The following is a 20,290-nucleotide window of genomic DNA, read 5'->3' as shown; positions in this document are numbered from 1 at the left end:
CTCCCCATTCGTTAACTAGGGGAGAGGTGTGCCCCATTAAGAGCTCCCTCTGCTCAAAATACCAACGAGGCCAATTAAAGACCATTAAGGCCTGTGACTTTGGGGTGGGTGCAGCCCTTAAAGGGACCCCGTGATGGCGACCCCATCCACGCCGGTGGCAGGGCCAGCTAAGACGTACGCGCAGGCGGCGTCCACATCCACGGTGCCTCCTGCGCCTCCTGCTGCCCTGCCACCATTTAAACTAATTACGAAGAAACACGGGGTCAAGAGCTACACTCACCCCACAATGAGCATTGAGGAGTGCGTGCGGGCGATGGCTGGGGTAGTCGGCCCCTCGGCCATTGTTGCAGCCTCCAAGATGTCTGGGAAGGCTGTATTCTTCCTGGGGTCGGAGCGGGCGGTGTCCCTGGCCCTTGAAAAGGGGCTCATGGTGGGCGGGACGTTCCTGCCGGTGGACCCTCTCGAGGCCGCCGCGCAGAGTGTCATCATATCAAACGTCCCGCCCTTTGTTCCCGCTGGGCTCCTCCTCCCTCACCTACACCAACTGGGGGAGGTAAGGTCGGGGATCAACCCCATACCGCTCGGCCTCAGGGAGAGCAGCCTGCGCCATGTGTTCTCCTTCCGCCGCCAGCTCTTTGTCCGGCTGGCACGGGAGGAGACGACAGAGGGTAATTTTAATGTGGTGCACGAGAGGACTGCCTACCGCGTCTTCTGGACGTCGGACGGCGTGCGGTGCCATGCCTGTAGGGAGGTGGGGCACGTTCGCAAGAACTGCCCCGCCTCCAAGGCCGCCAAACCACCGAAGGCGGCCAAGGCTGGCGCCGCCGCCACCCCTCCCCCTAGTCGCGTCCGCGTGCCGGGAGCCATGGGTGCGCAGGCATCGTCGGGGGCCTTTGTTTTCACGGCCTCCGGCGGAGGGGAGGGAGAGCGTCCGATCGGAAATAAGGCGCGGAGGAAGGCGAAACATCTCGAGGTGGGTTCCCTCAGTGCGCCAGGCAGTTTGATCACCGCGCTCAGCCCAACTCTGTCACCGGCGAGCACGGGGTGCCCTGAGCCCGTGCCCGAGCCCTTGACCAATACAGCAGAGGGGCTCGGGCACGGGCAAGATAAGAAAAAGGGGGGGGCGGAGCGGGAGGTCTCGGCAGACATGGAGGTCTCCCTGCCTCCGCGCCCCCCCAGGAACAAAAGGAGGCGCCGCTCCAATGAGGCGGAGGGGGAACAACATCCCTCCGTGAAGGAGTCGGTGCCCACCGCGTGTCCCACGTCCCCAACCAGCGCCCCCAAACTGCGCCGGAGGCAAGAGGAGTCTGTCCCCGGGGAGGGTGAGACAGTCGAGGCTGCCCAGCCTCTGCCTCCCGGGGATGGCGTGGAAGATCTGCCTGTCGTGGGGGGCGTGGGGCCAGCGGAGGAATGCGTAGCTGCCGGGTCGAGCATCCCGGGGACTGAGGCGGGCGGGGCCGAAAAGGCCGAACCTGAGCCCGCCCAGCTATTAACCAACTTCCCCCGGGAGTCGCTCGACCCGGAAGAAATACAAAGTGTTAACAATTTTAATGATTCTGTACACGCTGGGCCGGGGGGTGGAGGCGGGGAGGGGGAAGAACACCAACCCTCGCCCCCTACTTTGGAGCTGGGGTACTTGGAGGACCTGGAGAATTACTTTGGTCGGGTCTCTCCGTGTTCCCCGGTTCCTGGGGCGGAGGAGGAACCCCTTCCGCTGTCACTTCCTGACCCAGCACCACTTTTAAAAGAGCCCAGTGGGGACTCCTCTGCCGACGATCCTGGGGGTGGGATCGGGGCAGAGCCAGGGTCGGATGGAGCGGCCGGGCCGTTTGCCGTACCTCGTGCGGTCGACGGGCCGGCTGCTGGTGGCGACCTCCCGGAGGGGGACGGGGACTCGGTGGGGGACGAGGGAGAAGATCTCGAGTCCATCGCCAGTGAGGCGGTGGATCTCCTCGTGCCCTCCGCTGAGTCCCCCCTCATTCCTGCAAAGGAACTCCGGGACTTTTTGGCCCAGAGCCAGGGTCGCCGCAACCGAACCCATCTGGCCCGGGAAAGATGGTCCGAGCCGGGGCTGCTCGTCGCGTCCGTCCGCGCCGCCGCTAAAACCATGGCCGCGGGCGGGCCCTTATCAAAGGCTCAAGGCCTTGAGCTGCGCCGGCTCAAAAGGTTCCTCGCTGGGCTGCTGAGGGAGTGGAGGTCAAAAAACGACTCCACTACCCCCACCACAATAGGTTAGGTAGAGGTTGCACAGAGAGGCACGCCGTAGATTTGACAAATTTTCGCTCCTGCGGGAGGGGAAATATGCGGTGTGCTTCCTGCAAGAAACCCACACCGTTCCGGGAGACAAAGCCACGTGGCTCCTGGAATGGCAAGGAGAGGTCCGCATGAGCCACCTCACCGCCACTTCTTGTGGGGTGGCAAGCTTGCTGGCCCCGCATTTTTAGCCGGAGATCTTGGGGGTCGAGGAGCCCGTGCCAGGCCGCTTGCTGCACGTCACGGTTCGCCTGGGGGACGTGCCGCTCCATCTCGTGAACGTGTACGCCCCTCAGCCCGGCCCGCAGCAAACGCGCTTCTTTGAAGAGGTGTCCGCTCTTCTTGGCTCCGTCGACGTTGGCGACTGCATTGTCCTCGGGGGAGATTTTAACTGCACCCTCGAGGCGAGGGACCGCTCCGGTGCCCCGCAGAGCATGACGGCGATGGAGAAGTTGAGGGACCTGGTCGGGTCCTTCGACTTGGTGGACGTCTGGCGAAATCTCCATCCCGACTCCAGCGCCTTTACTTGGGTGAGGCCTGGAGTAGGATGGTCCAGAGTCGACCGCCTTTACGTGTCTCGGGCGTACGTTTCCTGCGTCCCGGCGGCCTCCATGCGGCCGGTGCCGTGTTCGGACCACCACCTGGTGTGGGCGGAGCTCGCTTCGCTCCGCGTGAGGACGGGGTCCGCGTACTGGCATTTTAACAACCGGCTGCTGGAGGACGTGCGGTTCCAGGACTCGTTCCGTCGATTCTGGGCCGACTGGAGAAGGAAGCAGGGGGGCTTCCCCTCCTTGAGGCTATGGTGGGACATGGGCAAGGCTCACGTCCGCGTCTTCTGTCAAGAGTACGTGAGGGGGTCGACCAAGAGGCGGGCGGCCAGGGTCGGGCGCAGAGAAAAAGAGGTGCTCGACCTGGAGACCCGTCTCGGTCAAGTCATTGAAGACCCGGCCCTGCGGATGGTGTACGAAGCGAAGAAGGCCGCGCTGAAGGACCTGCAGCTCGTCGGGTCCTGAGGCGCGTTCGTGAGGTCACGGATCCGGTTCCTGCGGGATCTGGACCGCGGCTCCCCCTTCTTCTACTCGCTGGAAAAAAGACAGAGTGTCCGTAAGCAGCTCTTGACGCTGCTGGCCGACGACGGCTCTCTCGTCTCGGATCCGGAGGGCGTCAACAACAGGGCCCGTGAATATTACGGGGCTCTGTTCTCTCCGGAGCCGTCCAGCGAGGAAGCGCGTAGAGTTTTGTGGGAGGACTTGCCGAAGGTCGGCCCGGAGGGCGCCGAAAATCTGGAAGCTCCGCTAAGCCTGGCGGAGCTGACCGGCGCCCTCGCCCGGCTCTCGAGGGGAAAATCCCCGGGGCTGGACGGGCTGACCGTGGAGTTCCACAGGGCGTTCTGGGACGTCCTGGGGAGCGACTACGCGCGGGTCCTGGGGGAAAGTCTGGCGACCGGGGAGATGCCCCTCTCTTGGCGCAGGGCAGTCATCGTCCTGCTGCCTAAGAAGGGCGATCTCCGCCTCCTTAAGAACTGGCGCCCGGTCTCCCTCCTCAGCACGGACTACAAAATCTTCGCCAGGGCGATGTCTGCTCGCCTTGGCGCCGTGCTGGACCACATGATCCACCCGACCAGTCCTACACGGTCCCGGGCCGGACAATCCACGATAACATCCATCTGGTCCGGTACCTCATCCATCATTCCCAGGAGGCTGGTCTGTCGGTCGCCTTCCTATCCCTCGACCAAGAGAAGGCGTTCGACAGGGTGGATCACGACTATCTGTTCGGAACTCTGCGCGATTTCGGGTTCGGGACGCATTTCGTCGCCCGGATCCGACTTTTGTACGCCGCCGCGGAGTGTCTGATTAAGGTTAACGGGTCCTTGACAGCGCCACTTCGCTTTGGGAGAGGGGTGCGCCAGGGATGCCCCATGTCCGGCCAGTTATATGCCGTCTGCGTGGAGCCTTTCCTGCGCCTCCTGCGGACGAGGTTGACAGGACTGGCTCTGCAAGGGCCGGGCGTGGAGGTCGTCCTCTCGGCTTACGCCGATGACGTGCTCCTCGCGGTAGAGGATCCCGCTGACCTGTGAAGGATGCGTGAGTGCCAGGAGATATACTCGGCCGCGTCCTCCGCCAGGATCAACTGGGAGAAATGTTCCGGACTCCTGGTGGGTCAGTGGCGGGTGGACTCCCTGCTGGAGGAGCTCAGGCCTTTTGCCTGGAGCACGACCCATCTCCTCTATCTGGGAGTCTACCTTAGCCCCGACGAGGAAGCCTGGCCGGCGAACTGGCAAGAGCTGGAGGCCAAGGTCGCGGCTCGCCTAGGGCGCTGGACAGGACTGCTCCGAGTGCTGTCCTACAGGGGTCGAGCGCTCGTCATAAACCAGCTGGTGGCCGCCATGCTGTGGTACCGGCTGGTCACTTTGACCCCTCCCCATGCATTTGTCACCAAGATACAGAAGAAGCTGGTGGACTTCTTCTGGAACAACAGGAAGCACTGGGTCTCTGCCGCGGTCTTGAGTCTCCCGCTTAGGGAGGGCGGTCAGTCGTTGGTGTGCGTCAGCACCCAGCTCGCGACTTTCCGTCTTCAGACCCTGCAGAGATACCTTTACGTCGAGCCCCCTCCTAGGTGGCGTGCTCTGGCGACGTATTTCTTCCCCCAGCAGCATGACATGCAGCTCCTGTTTGTGAGCATAAGGGGCGTCAAGACCGCCGTCCAGGAGCTGCCTGTCTTTTACAAGGAACTCACTGGGGTCTGGAACAAAGTTTCCACCAAGCGCAGCTCTCCACCGGCTGGAGTGGCGGCCGTACTGCAGGAGCCGCTGCTCGGGAATCCGTACCTCCACGACCGAGGTTTTAGGTGCCATTCGGACGAGAGGGCTGTGGCTGGTGAGGTGACCAGGGTCAGGGACCTGCTCGATGGCAGAGGAGCGGGCTGGATGGCAGCAGACACGTTGGCGCGGTGCCTAAATTCCGCAAATGTCCGCCGCGCGGCCGATGCCATCGAGTCGCTAAAAACAGCTCTGGGCCCTGACTCCGTTAGGTGTATCGAGGAGGCTCAAGCACGTGGGGAGATCCCGTCCGAACTGACCCCCGCCCGGACGGAATTCTTCATCGGCGCCAAACCCCGGAACCTCCCTCGGGGGCCGGCGCCTCACAACTTGAGCCGCCTCGGGGAAATCCCCTCCATGCCTTTCAGTTCCGCGCGGAGGGGTTTCCTGTACGGGCTGCTCCTGCACACTCTCAACTTTTCCATCCTCGCCGGCCTTCCGGACACGCCATGGCGTACCATCTTGCCGTCCAGAGGAGGCGGGGGTCCCCGATGGAGGGCAGTCTACGCGGGAGTCCTCCCAATATTTATCGGGGACTTGGCCTGGAGGGTGGTGCACGGAGCAGTGCCGTGCAATAAATTTTTAAGCCAGTTCATGGGCTCCCAGGCCGCCTGCAATTTCTGCGGTCTGGAAGAGTCCGTGTTCCATGTTTTTATCGAATGCACGAGGTTGCAGCCCCTGTTTTATTATTTAAAGGGTTTGCTCCTGAAATACTGGCTGCACTTCAGTCCCACACTCCTGATCTTTGGGCACCCTGTGCGGAGGGGAGCGGGTAGTTCCGAGGGCCTCCTCGTAGGACTGCTCCTGGGCACGGCCAAGGGTGCCATCAGCCGGTCCAGGCAGCGGGCGGTCGAGGGGGTCGTTCAGCCAGATTGCCTGCCTCTCTTCTGCGCGTACATCCGCGCCCGGGTGTCCTTGGAGATGGAGCACGCGGTGTCCACCGGTACGCTCGCGGCCTTCCGCGAGAGGTGGGCACCGGAGGGACTGGAGTGCATCATCACGCCCGGCAACCAAATTTTAATTTGATTTTATGTTTTAAAGTTTAATTTATTTTAATTGCCAGTGTTTTTTTTAGTGTCCCCCTCCCCTTTTATAGGGTGCACTTGGAGAAAAAAAAATATGATTTTAATGCCCCCCAAAAAAAGTAAAAAGAAACAAAAACACAAAACAAAACAAAAAAAAAACACAAAAAAGGCCTTTGAAAATGTTTGGTGTGTCCCCCAGATCGGGGGGGGGGACACGATTTAATGTTTTAGCTTCCTCCCAAAAAGAGTTCTGTGGACAAGCATCCAAGGTGCCTTTGTTCATCTACACTATTAAGTGGCCTGCTGCTTAATGTGTATACCCTTGCCTTATTAGCCCTCCCAAAGCGCATCACCTCACACTTCACTGAATTAAATTCCATTCACCACGGCTCTGACCACCTGACCAGTAGATTCATATCCTCCTGCAGCCCATGACTTTCCTCTTCATTGTCAACCACACAGCCAATTTTAGTGTTGTCTGAAACCTTCTTAATCATACTCCCTATATTCAAATCTAAATCGTTGATATCTACCATAAAAAGCAAGGGACACAGTACTGAGCCCTGCGGAACCCCACTGGAAACATTCTTCCAGTTACATTAGAAATGAAGCCACATTGTGAAAAACAAGCTGCTAATGCAGAGAACACTCACCACTTCTGGTCTTCTGAACCCAAGCGACCAAAGTAATTCACTTCCATAGGGAATCACTGGAAGTGACCTACCCACCCAACTCTGTGGTGGGCTATAAGGCGGTCATTGCTTGGGGAGGTGGAGCTGGACAGGGTATTGAAGGTTACTTGTTGCGAGCTCTCTGCATTCCAGGTCCTATTCTGGAATGATGGGCTAGCATGGTACAAATGATATTGCGGTCCGGCTAAAGCCTTGCAAATGTTTATGGAGGTAAATGATTACATAGGATTACGTCGGACATATGTCACAGAAACAGTCCATTCGGCCCAGTCAGTCAATGCTGGTGCTTATGCTCCACCCACTCATCTAACTATCAGCAGAACCCTCGATTCGTTTCTCCCTCATATGCTTGTCTAGCCACCCCTTATATACATTGATACTATTCACTTCAACACTCTCTGTGGTAGCGAGCTCCACATTCTCACCACGCTCTGGGTAAAGATTTTCAGGTACTGCAGGTGCCCATTGGTGCTGAGGGCTTCTTTGGTGAGCAAGTGGAGGAGCTGCTGCATAACTTCCCTACCTTTCAATTCTAACCCTCTCGAAATAAACCCAATGCTTGATTTATTTTGTGGTACCTTATCGACTGATCGCTAGTTCCCTGGACATGTTCTATATCCCTTAACTACAGGAATGGATTGGTGGTGGTGCTACATTATCTGGAGGAGGAAGGTCCAGACACATCCGCCTTTACATTTCCCGGGCGTACGTCTCCCGCATTCTCATGGCTTCCATACGGCTGGTGGGGTGCTGGAGGATGAGCGGCTCTGGGATTCGTTCCATCAATTCTGGGCTTGGCTGAACGTTCTGCTGCAGCAGCCCCTCCACTTGCTCGCCAAAAAAGCCCTCAGCACCAAACACTAAAGGACACGTGCAGTATCTGAAAGATCCCCAAGTTGTATGGCCAAGCTCATTGGCAAGGCAAGACCCACTGGATGTTGGGCCCTGCTCCGATATTGAGGGCACCCACACAGCTTGTTGCTGCATTAGATGCTCTCTGAAGGTGGTCCTCACTCTGTGACTAGGATTGCTCCCTCACTCACCTGCGAGACATTAGGCCGCTGGTCAGTAAAGCCAGCCCCAATGTATCTGGTGGCAGGGAATTGGGGACATGCGCTATACCCTGCAGGAACGTCCGCCAGACCCCAAATGTGGGTGGACCAGGACTAGTTTCACTGGGCAATAACCTTCCTTCACGACTGAAGTTCACCAGATGCCAATAAACTGCAAGGTGTGAAAGCAGGGTGGCGGAGGCACTATGGATGCTGTCCACCTTGGCCTTAACTGGAGTCCACCCAAACTGTCCAGGAAATTGGTAGAATGAATACAGCAAAAGCCTGAGACCTTTGCAAGAGCCCAAGTTAAAGGCAAAGCCTCTGCGCCCCCCGCCCCCTCCCCCAAGTGAAGGGGCCTCCGGAACCCACAGTTTCAGACTCGGTCACCCTCGTATTAAATACATGAAAAAGCCTAAACGACTGGAGATTGTGATCCGACTCAGGCTCCCAGCTTGGCTTCCGAAGATGGGATGGCTCTGGGAAGCTGCCTCGGGCTGAAGAGACAGGGAAGGTTGATAGTGAGGCTCTGGGAACAGAGATGAGGGCCTCACCGTCAGCCTTCCCTGCCGGTTCAGCCCGAGGAAGCTACCTGGAGACTTCCTGCCTTGGGAAGCGATTAGCTACAGGCTCATGAATACAAAGGCCGATTGAGTTAGACCCTCCAGACATGAGCCCCCGCCTCGGGGGGGGTGGTGCCATTGAGTCACACAAATCCTCCCTTGGAGTGAGAGCCCTTGGAACCTGGATGTCCCATAGGAATTGGGAGAGATCCTGTCACCAGCAGTCACGGACTCCTCCGAGCCAGCTAGTGCCAGGGGAGGACTCCCTCTTAATTCTAGGAAGTCTCGGGTCAACAACCGGAGCATCCCTTCTTGAGACTTTCCTGTTCAGTCCCGAGGTGGACTTCTGGCCTGCACTGGTTGGAGATGACTGCACAGACTGGGCTTTACCCAGTGCCAGTGCAGTTCACCCCAAGCAGTGCGGAACTGAGCCTGGAGTTGGAGCAGGGTTGGTGCTTGATGCCGATGCAGGGACATGAGGGCTAGATGGTTCTGTGGTGGGGGCGGGGGGTGGCGGTTACTGGCTGTCAAATTAAACAAAAATTGAAAGGTGTGGAATTGGCACTGAGAAATGGATGAGACACAGAGGGAGTGCATCAGGAGAATTTCAGTTACACCGCTCCCCTCCTTCTGTGTTTCTCTCCTGGCATTGATTTGATTTCTGTCACGATGTGCTCTCTCTTGTGTGTCTGATCCACTTGTCTTTGTGGTTTTGTTACTCACAACTTTCGTCTCTAGGCACTTTGATGAAACCGTCCAATTACTCTCTCTCATTCTGACGCCAACCATGTAGCTCCAGCAGAAGAAGAAATGACAGATTTGTTTTTAAATCACTGGATCGCAACAAGACAACTACAGGAACTTTAGAGCTACCCTTGTATAGTAAACCATTGAAGCTGTAAATGCTCAATGCAGATTCTGGGGGCAAAACTATCAACTTGTTTCTTTTCATGTAATGTTACTGGCCACAGATTCTGATGCCACCTGAGTATTAAAGGTTGTGGAGTTGGGGAATGTACACCTTCTTCAGAATTCGAGAGATGGTCCAGAATGGCGGCAATGCCATCAGGTGAACCAGGATGACTGGGACAAGAAACTTCTCTGACACAATCCGAGGGCTATTGGTGGCAGTACCTGAGCCAGCTGACCTGGGAGCTGGTCCTTGACAAGGACCCAGGGATTGGCAAGGTCAGAGGGCACCAGTAACAGCTGGGACAAGAGTTTCCCATCAACTCTTTGTCCCACGGATTATCCCAGTTGATGAGAACAACGAGCGAGTACTGATCTGGTTTCAGTTTTCAGGGTTTGAGCATTGATGTCTGCATGGTCACTGCAGTGGATTATGATGTTACGCACTCTGACTTTCACAGGGAATTATACAAGCTGGAGTATACAAACCTTCTACAGCAACACCCTTCCGACTGTCAGATGGTTAGCGATGATTCCATTGTTCACACTCCCTTCATCAGATCTTCCAGCCGGCCACATTCACTCCTAGAGAGATCAGCCAGTTAGTCACAGTCAGTACAGCTCGATTTTTTTTCCACTTAAACTGCTTGTGCAGCCTCTTCTGCCTCATGTTGTCCCTGTTTACAAACCTATCGTGATATCAGTGATCACGTGATGCACAGGGGAGGTTCAGGCTTGCCCTGTGAAGTCACGCTTTGATCCGTCCAGTTAAAGGGCCTCACCTTGATGCAACTGTGCTTGGCCAAAAAGCCTTGGGCCTTAGGTTGGATGTGCTGGAATGCAATAACAGCTTTGCACTTAGTACGGAACCAGAGGGTCGGGTTTGCGGGCAATAGGTAGTGATGGGATTGTTTGCCTTCTCCGTGCCCCCTTCTCCTAGTGGAGCCCAGTTATATTTGTGACTGTTGCTCACCCTGCAGACTATCCCGAGCAATGTCCCGGGAGATCTACCAATGATAAGTAGCTGTCTACATTTACAGAACACGGAGTGAGCACCAAACTCAAGGGCTAGGAGGGGCTGGTCAGTGAGGGAGCTGAGAGTGGGGCTCAGTAACCATCTGTGAGCAGGCTGCAGGCTCCAGACTACCTATTAACAACACCAAAGAAGATCGAGTAGCAACTAATTGAACTGTTCCAACAACCTACTGTGCATCAGTATTACTGTATCTATTAAACTCTTTGTTGCTCATTCTGACTTTCACAAATGATGATACAAGATCAGTAGGTTAATAAGAACATAAGAACATAAGAATTAGGAACAGGAGTAGGCCATCTAGCCCCTCGAGCCTGCTCTGCCATTCAATAAGATCATGGCTGATCTGGCCGTGGACTCAGCTCCACTTACCCGCCCGCTCCCCGTAACCCTTAATTCCCGTATTGGTTAAAAATCTATCTATCTGTGATATCAACCTTTCAAAGCTCACAACCTTTTCTCTAATCTGCTGCTTGATGATGTTTTCATCATGTTCTCTTCATAAAGCAAAGATGGTAAGATATTGTGTCCGGCCACATTCACTCCTGGAGAGATCAGCCAGTTAGTCACAGCCAGTGCTTTCCTTCACTGAAACTGGTTGTGTCTCAGGTTGCCCCAGGTTACAACCTATTGGGCCTGAAATTCCGCTAGAGGTCTTCCTGTGAGCAAACTAAAGAAAAAAGGTAAAAAAAAACTGAGTCCTTACCTGTTGCTGCTGTGCCCGCTCGAACTTCCGAGCCTCAGGCCTTCAATCCAACGCATCGGAGCGCGTGCACGTCAGGACATGTGCAGGACTGGAGCTGGAGTCACATGGCTCTGGGCAGCCAATCAAGGCACAGTATTTTCTCATTCATAATAATGGGAACTTGTAAACACAAAAAATCTATCAAAAATAGAAAAATACACGACATATTTAAGAACCATTTAAATTAAAGTTCTTATAAAAAATAATATTTTCCTGACTTTTTTTAAAGATGCCTTAAAATAAACTTACCTTAGTGGGGAGGGTTTTTAACAATAAAGTATGTTTTCATATATGTTTATTAAATTTAATTTAAATGTTTTTATGTATTTTTAAACACTTGCGCCTGTAACAGTAGGCTATAGGCCTGCTTTTTCAGGTGCTAGATTTTACAGGACATTTGCAAGATATGCGTAAATATCGGAAATCTTTCCCTGCAAGTGTCCTCGCTCCTGATATGCATGAGATCTGTCAAGCCAGAAATTTGACAGTTCGGAAATAGCCGGTTTTCAGTGCATGCACGTAGTGCGCTGAAACCTGGCTTTTCCGATGCCTTCCCAGGTCCGTATGAACTCCGTACGGACCCAGGACATCGGAATTTCAGGGCCAATAAGATGCCTGTTCTCACTGTGATGTACAGGGTAGGGTCAGGCTTGCCCTGTGATGTCACGATTTGACCTGTCCAGTGAAAGGGCTTCATCTTGATGTAACTGTGTTTGGCCAAAGATCCCTGGGCTTTAGATTACAATGACTCGGTGCACTAGAATGCAATAACAGCTTTACACTTGGTTATGACCCAGAGAAGCGGGTGCTCGGGCGATGGGCAATGATAAGCTTGTTTGCCTTCTCCGTGCCCCCATCTCTGGGTGGAGCATGATTCTAGCACTCCAATGTCCTTCTGAAACAGCGTTTGTGTTTCTTGGGTTGGAGTGCTGGACGCTCAGATTAACGGTGGTGCAGCAGTCATAAGAACATAAGAACAGACGAAATAGGAACAGGAGTAGGCCATACGCCCCCTCGAACCTGATCCACCATTTAATACGATCATTGCTGATCCGATCATGGACTCAGGTCCACTTCCCTGCCCACACGCCATAACCCCTTAATCCCTTATCAGTTAAGAAACTGTCCATCTCTGTCTTAAATGTAATCAATGTCCCGGCTTCCACAGCTCTCTGAGGCAGCGATTCTACAGCTATACAACTGTCTGAGAGAAGAAATTCCTCCTCATCTCAGTTTTAAATGGGCGGGCCCTTAGTCTAAGATTACGCCTCCAAGTCTAGGTGGAAGAAACAAACATTCGAGAGCAACACCCTTCCGACTGTCAGCTGGTTAGTGATGTTTCCATTGTTCACGCTCCCTTCACCAGGTCTTCTAACGGCCACATTCATTCCTAGAGAGATAAGCCAGTTAGTCACAGTCAGTACAGCTCCCTTTCCTTCACTTAAACTGCTTGTGCAGCCTCTTCTGCCTCATGTTGTCCCTGTTTTCAAACCTATAGTGATGTCAGTGATCACGTGATGCACAGGGTAGCGTCAGGCTTGCCTTGTGATGTCACGGTTTGATCAGTCCAGTTAAATGGCCTCACCTTGATGCAACTGTGCTTGGCCAAAAAGCCTTGGGCCTCAGGTGGGATGTGCGAGAATGCAATAACAGCTTTGCACTTGGTTATGAACCAGAGAGTTGGGTGTGCGGGCAATGGGCAGTGATGGGATTGTTTGCTTTCTCCGTGCCCCCTTCTCTTAGTGGGGCCCAGTTACATTTGTGACTGTTGCTCACCCTGCAGACTGTCCCGAGCAATGCCCCTGGAGGTCTACCAATGATAATTAGTTGTCTACATTTACAGAACACGGAGTGAGCACCAAACTTAAAGGCTGGGAGGGGCTGGTCAGTTAGGGAGCTGAGAGTGGGACTCAGTAAACATCTGTGAGCAGGCTGCAGGCTCCACACTACCTATTAACAATCCCAAAGAAGATTTAATAACAACAAAATGAACTGTTCCAACAACCTACTGTGCATCAGTATTACTGTATCTATTAACCTCTTTATTGCTCATTCTGACTTTCACAAATGATGATACAAGATCAATAGGTTAATACCAACCTTTCAAAGCTCACAACCTCTCTCTAATCTGCTGGTTGATGATGTTTTCATCGTGTTCTCTTCATAAAGCAAAGATGGTGAGATATTGTATCTGGCCACATTCTCTCCTGGAGAGATCAGCCAGTTAGTCACAGTCAGTGCTCTCCTTCACTGTAACTGGTTGTGTCTCAGTTTGCCCCAAGTTGCAAACCTATTGGGCCTGAAATTCCGCTAGAGGTCTTCTCGTGGGCAAACTAAAGAAAAAATTTTAAAAAACTGCACACTTACCTGTTGCTGTTGCGCCCGCTCGAACTTCCGAGCCTCAGGCCTTCACTCCTACACATTGCAGCGCGTGCACATCAGGATGTGCGCCGGGCTGGAGCTGGAGTCACATGGCTCTGGGCAGCCAATCAAGGTACAGTATTATCTCATTCATAATAATGGGAACTCCGTATGTTGGAGACCCCATTATTATGAATGAGAAACCTCCCACAAATACACAAAAAAATCAATAAAAAATAGAAAAATACACGACATATATGAGAATCATTTAAATTAAAGTTCTTATAAAAAATAATATTTTCCTGACATTTTTTTAAAGATGCCTTAAAATAAACTTACCATAATGGGGAGGGTTTTCAACAATAAAGTATGTTTTCATATATGTTTATTTAATTTGATTTTAATGTTTTTATGTATTTTTAAACACTTGCGCCTGCACAGTAGGCTATATGCCAGATTTTTCAGGTGCAAGATTTTACAGGACATTTGCAGGGCAAGATATGCGTAAATATCGGAAATCTTGCCCTGCAAGTGTCCTCGCTCCCGATATGCACGAGATCTGCCAAGTCAGAAACTTGACAGATCAGAAAAGCTGGCTTTCAGCGCATGCGCGTTGTGCACTGAAACCCGGATTTTCCGATGCCTTCCCGGGTCCGTAGGAACTCTGTACAGTCGTGGGACATCGGAATTTCAGGGCCAATGCCTGATCTCACTGTGATGCACAGGGTAGGGTCAGGCTTACTCTGTGATGTCACGGTTTGAACCGTCCAGTGAAAGGGCCTCACCTTGATGTAACTGTGTTTGGCCAAAAACCTTTGATGTAAATGTGTTTGGCTTTAGATCACAATGACTAGATGCACTAGAATACAATAACAGCATTACACTTGGTTATGACCCAGAGAAGAATGTGCTCGGGCGATGTGCAATGATAAGCTTGTTTGCCTTCTCCGTGCCCACATCTCTGGGTGGAGGATGATTCTAGCAATCCAATGTCCTTCTGAAACAGCGTTTGTGTTTCTTGGGTTTGGAGTACTATACGCTCAAATCAATGGTGGTGCAGCAGTCAATAGAACATAAGCACATAAGAAATAGAAGCAGGAATAGGCCATACGGCCACTCAAGCCTACTCCGCCATTTAATACGATCATTGCTGATCCAATCATGGACTCAGGTCCACGTCCCTGCCCACTCCCCATAACCCCTTAATTCCTTATCAGTTAAGAAACTGTCTATCTCTGTCTTAAATCCATTCAATCTCCCAGCTTCCAGAGCACTGAAGCTGTGACTTCCACAGATTTACAACCCTCTGAAAGAAAACATTCCTCTGCATCTCAGTTTCAAATGGACGGCTCCTTATTCTAAGATTATGCCCCTAGTTCTAGTCTCCCCGATCAGTGGCAACATTCTCTCTGCATGTCATGTATGCAAACTCTTTGTATTCACTATGTAACTATGTACAATGTGCCACCTGAGGGCGCTGCTGTTGGAGGCCCCAGGGGTTACCTGCCCAGGTGTGCAGGGGCACATAAAAGGCGGTCAGCCATGCTGCCCCTCACTTTACAGTCGTATTAAATGTAGTGAAGTCAGACAGCTCTGACTCACAGTACAAGGCCTCATGGAGTTATTCGATGGAAATTGCAGACATAACAACTGCCGACGAATTACAGATCATGAACTTTTTTGCAGACATGGCGGCCGCTGGTGTTTTCGAAAAGTTTGCAGAGGGTGAAGATTGGGAAGCCTTTATTGAGCGGCCTAACCAGCACTTCGTGGTCAATGACCTGGCGGCGAGGCACTGGAAGGAAAACGCAGGGCGATTATCTTGACCAGCTGCGTTTAGAAATATAGAAAAATAGAAACATAGGTGCAGGAGTAGGCCATTCGGCCCTTCGAGCCTGCACCACCATTCAATAAGATCATGGCTGATCGTTCACCTCAGTACCCCTTTCCTGCTTTCTCTCCATACCCCTTGATCCCTTTAGCCGTAAGGGCCATATCTAACTCCCTCTTGAATATATCCAATGAACTGGCATCAACAGCCCTCTGCGGCAGGGAATTCCACAGGTTCACAACTCTCTGAGTGAAGGAGTTTCTCCTCATCTCAGCCCTAAATGACCAACCTCTTATCCTAAGACTGTGTCCCCTGGTTCTGGACTTCCCCAACATCGGGAACATTCTTCCCGCATCTCACCTATCCAGTCCCGTCAGAATCTTGTAAGTTTCTACGAGATCCCCTCTTATCCTTCTAAACTCCAGTGTATAAAGGCCCAGTTGATCCAGTTTCTCCTCATATGTCAGTCCCGCCATCCCGGGAATCTGTCTGGTGAACCTTCGCTGCACTCCCTCAATAGTAAGAACGTCCTTCCTCAGATTAGGAGACCAAAACTGAACACAATATTCCAGGTGAGGCCTCACCAAGGCTCTGTACAACTGCAGTAAGATCTCCCTGCTCCTATACTCAAATCCCCTAGCTATGAAGGCCAACATACCATTTGCCTTCTTCACCGCCTGCTGTACCTGCATGCCAACTTTCAATGACTGACGAACCATGGTCTCAAGGTCTACGGACTCATCAGGGATCTGCTTGCACCAGTGAAACCAACAAAGAAGTCATACACAGAGCGGCATGATTTGGGAACACCTCAAACCAACGGAGAGCATCTTCTTGCACAGTCTTCGAAACACATAGCTGCCCGGGGAGCCAGGATGTGGCGAAGTATGTCGCCGACTTAAGACGACTCGCGGGACCGTGTGAAATTGCGGGAATTTTGAACGATGTGTTGCAAGACGCTTTTGTGATGGCATAGGCCATGAGGATATCTTTTAAAAGCTACTGACTGCCGAAACCGTTGATGAAGAAGGCCATCACCCAAAACCAGGCGTTCATGTCCTCGAGTCGCGATACCATACAGATGACTTCCTACCAGAACCAGAGCTCACTGGCACATACTATACGTAAAATAACGCCGAGTGCAGGCAGAACTGTTGAACTAATAAGAACTGTACAGAGCAGAACCTACATGCCTGCTGCTGCCAGGCCGCCAAGGGGTGTAAATGCGAAATCTGTAACACAATGCTGGCTTTGCGGGAGTAATCATGGGGCCCGTCAATGTCAATTTAAAGACAATGCGTGCAAAAGCTGCAGAACAATTGGCCACCTCCAGCGAATGTGCAAACGTACTGCGACTCACCACGTGGCAGTTGAGTCGGCAGAAGAGTCCCGATCCAGCGCAGATCACAAAGGACAAGCTAGAGAGGCAACTCAGCCCGAGGGAACAGTGTGCGGGGTGCACACCTTCTCCACAAAAAGTCCTCCCATGATGATGAAAGTCAAATTAAATGACATTCCTGTATCCATGGAGCTGGACACGGGGGCGAGTCAGTCAATTATGAGCCAGAAGGCTTATGAAAGGCTGTGGGAAACAACAAAGCACAAAGACCCAAGCTGAGCCCTATTCAGATAAAGCTACGCACTTATACCAAGATACCAATTATTGGCAGTGTGAACGTACAAGTAATCTATGATGGAGAGGCACGCGAGCTGCCACTGTGGATTGTACCAGGCGATGGGCCCACGCTGCTTGGCAGAAGCTGGATGGGGAAGATTTGGTGGAATTGTGAAAATGTAAAAGTATTATCATCAGTGGACAATGCTTCCTGTGTTCATGTGCTGAGCAAGTTCCCATCTTTTTTTGAACTTCAAAGGCGCCAAAGTACAGATCCACTTGGTCCCTGAGGCAAGCCCCGTCCATCACAAGGCTCGAGCGGTCCCGTGCATGATGAGGAAGAAAGTGGCGATCGAATTGGACAGACTTCAATGCGTGGAAATCATATCATCAGTCGAGTTCAACGAGTGGGCCAGTCCAATTCTGCCGGTAACTAAAGAGCGATGGCACGGCCAGAATCTGCGGCGACCACAAAGGAACGATCAACCGAGTCTCGTTACAGGACCAGTACCCACTACCCAAAGCCGTTCACCTTTTTGCGACACTAGCATGGGGAAAGGTGTTCACCAAGCTGGATCTAACCTCTGCTTACATGAGGCAGGAGCTGGTTGAGTCATCGAAAAAGTTAACACGCATTAACACGCACAAAGGACTATTCGTGTACCACAGGTGCCCATTCGGGATTCACTCGACTGCAGCCATATTCCAAAGAAACATGGAGAGCCTGTTGAAATCGGTTCCATGCACCGTCGTATTTCAGGACGACATCCTCATCGCTGGCCGCGACACCTCTGAACACCTGCACAACCTGGAAGAAGTTTTAAGTCGACTAAACAGAGTTGGACTCTGGCTGAAATGATCCAAAGTCTTCCTGGCGTCAGAGGTAGAATTCCTGGGGAGGAAGGTTGCGGCAGATGGCATCAGACCCACAGACTCGAAGACAAAGGCCATCGAGAATGCACTCCCATCACAAAATGTAAGGGAGCTGTGCTCGTTCCTGGGACTCCTCAATTATTTTGCTCACTTTCTTCCAGGGGTGAGCACCTTGCTGGAACTGTTGCACAAGCTGCTACGCAAGGGAGATGAATGGGCTTGGGGTAGAAATCAAGAGGCCGCCTTTGAGAAGGCCAGAAACCTGCTGTGTTCGAATAAGTTGCTGGTATTATATGGCCCATGTAAACGTATAGTTTTAGCATGTGATGCATCGTTGTACAGTGTCGGGTGTGTTTTGCAGGAAGCCAATGCAGTGGGCAAGATTCAACCGGTTGAACATGCATGCAGAAATCTATCAAATGCCGAAAGAGGCTACAGCATGGTCAAAAAGGAAGCTTTAGCCTGTGTTTACGGTGTAAAATAGATGCACCAATATTTGTTCGGACACAAGCCACGAATCTCACTGTTTTTGGAAAGCAAAGGCATAAACACCAACGCTTCGTCTCGAATCCAAAGATCGGCACTAACATTGTCTGCCTACGACTATGTGATCCGCCACATGAAAGCTGCGTCATTGCTCTCAGCCGACTACCGTTGCCCGCCATCGGGGTGGAAACCCGCAGCCCACAGAGCTGCTACTGGCCATTGCTACCTTTGATAGCGAAGTGTCACCCATAACGTCCCACCAAATTAAGACCTGGACCAGCCAGGATCCTCTGCTATCCCTTGTAAAAAGTTGCCTTCCCAATGGGAGCAGGTCAGCGGTCCCCAGAGACATGCAAGACGAGATCAAGCTGTTTCACCGTCGTAAAGACGAAATGCCGATCCATTCAGATTGCCTCTTATGGGGAAACCACGTTATCTTGCCAAAGAAAGGCAGGGAAACCTTCATACGCGACCTACGCAGCACCCACCCAGGCATAGTCATGATGAAGGCCATCGCCAGGTCCCATGTCTGGTGGCCTGGCGTTGACCCAGACCTGGAGTCGTGCATGCACCAGTGTAACCCATGCTCACAACTGATCAATGCTCCCAGGGAGGCTACACTTTGTCTCTGGTCCTGGCCCTCAAAACCATGGACAAGGATCTATATGAATTATGCGGGCCACGTTCTGAGAAAGATGTTCCTGGTTGTTGTGGACGCCTACTCCAAATGGATTGATTATTGTAATAACGGCATCCAGCATGTCCGCAGCCACCATTGAAAGCCTCAGGGCCATGTTTGCCACCCATGGCTTACCCGACATTCTTGTCAGCGACAATGGCCCGTGCTTCACCAGCTCGGAATTCAATGAATCCATGACCCGTAATGGCATCAAGCATGTCAAATCTGCCCATTCAAGCCCGCATGTAGCAGCCAAGTGGAGCGTGCAACCAAACCACAAAGCAGAGCTTGAAATGTGTCACGGAAGGCTCCTTACAAACCCGCCTGTCCCGGGCACTGCTCAGCTATAGGCCACGACTCCTCTCATTTACCAGGGTTCCCCCTGTAGAATTACCAATGAAACAAGCACTCAAAACCAGTCTCTCCTTAGTACACCCTGACCTCATTGATCAGGTGGAATCCAGGCGTTATCAGCAAAACACGTACCATGATCGCGTGATTGTATCACACGACATCACGATAAATGACCCTGTGTTTGTGCTGAATTACGGTCAGGGCCCCAAATGGTTCCCCGGCACTGTATTAGCCAAGGAGGGGAATAGGGTGTTTGTTGTCAAACTGCTTAATGGTCAAATGTGCAGGAAACATTTAGACCAAACAAATTACGACTCACAGATAACCAGGAACCACCGGAAGAGGACCTCATCTTCAGCGACCCACCGACACACGCCCAATCGACAACAGACCTCGCTGCCAACCATGAGGATGGTCCCACCATCCCCAACAGTCCAGCCCAACCAGTCACACTGCAAGACAGCAGTGGCCCAACCAACTCACCCAGGCTAGAAGCGACACTCAGACGGTCAACCAGGGAGTACAGGGCTCCGGATCGCCTTAACCTGTAATCAACTTCAATCAAAGACTTTGGGGGGTGGGGGCAACTCATATCAAGGACTTTGGGGGGGGGGAATGATGTCATGTATGCAAACTCTTTGTATTCACTATGTAACTATGTACGATGTACTACCTGAGGGCGCTGCTTTTGGAGGCCCCCGGGGTTACCTGCCCAGGTGTGTAGGGGCATATAAAAGGCATGCTGCCCCTCACTTTACAGTCATATTCAATGGATTGAAGTCACACAGCTCTTACTCACAGTACAAGGCCTCGTGGAGTTATTCGATGGTAATTGTAGCTATAACACAGCCTAATCTCACTTTCCAGCTCTCGGTCCTGTCGGGGGTGGTGGATCTGTCAGCTTGCCTTCCTGACCAGAGCGGTTTCGAGTCGCTCTCACTCTCTGGTTCTCGAGCCTGGATTTATTAATCAGGGTATGATAAAGTGCAGCAGACAACTGT

This window comes from Pristiophorus japonicus, unplaced genomic scaffold (assembly GCF_044704955.1).
Source record: "Pristiophorus japonicus isolate sPriJap1 unplaced genomic scaffold, sPriJap1.hap1 HAP1_SCAFFOLD_158, whole genome shotgun sequence".
NCBI classification, from domain to species: Eukaryota; Metazoa; Chordata; class Chondrichthyes; family Pristiophoridae; genus Pristiophorus; species Pristiophorus japonicus.
This window is presented reverse-complemented; position numbering follows the sequence as displayed.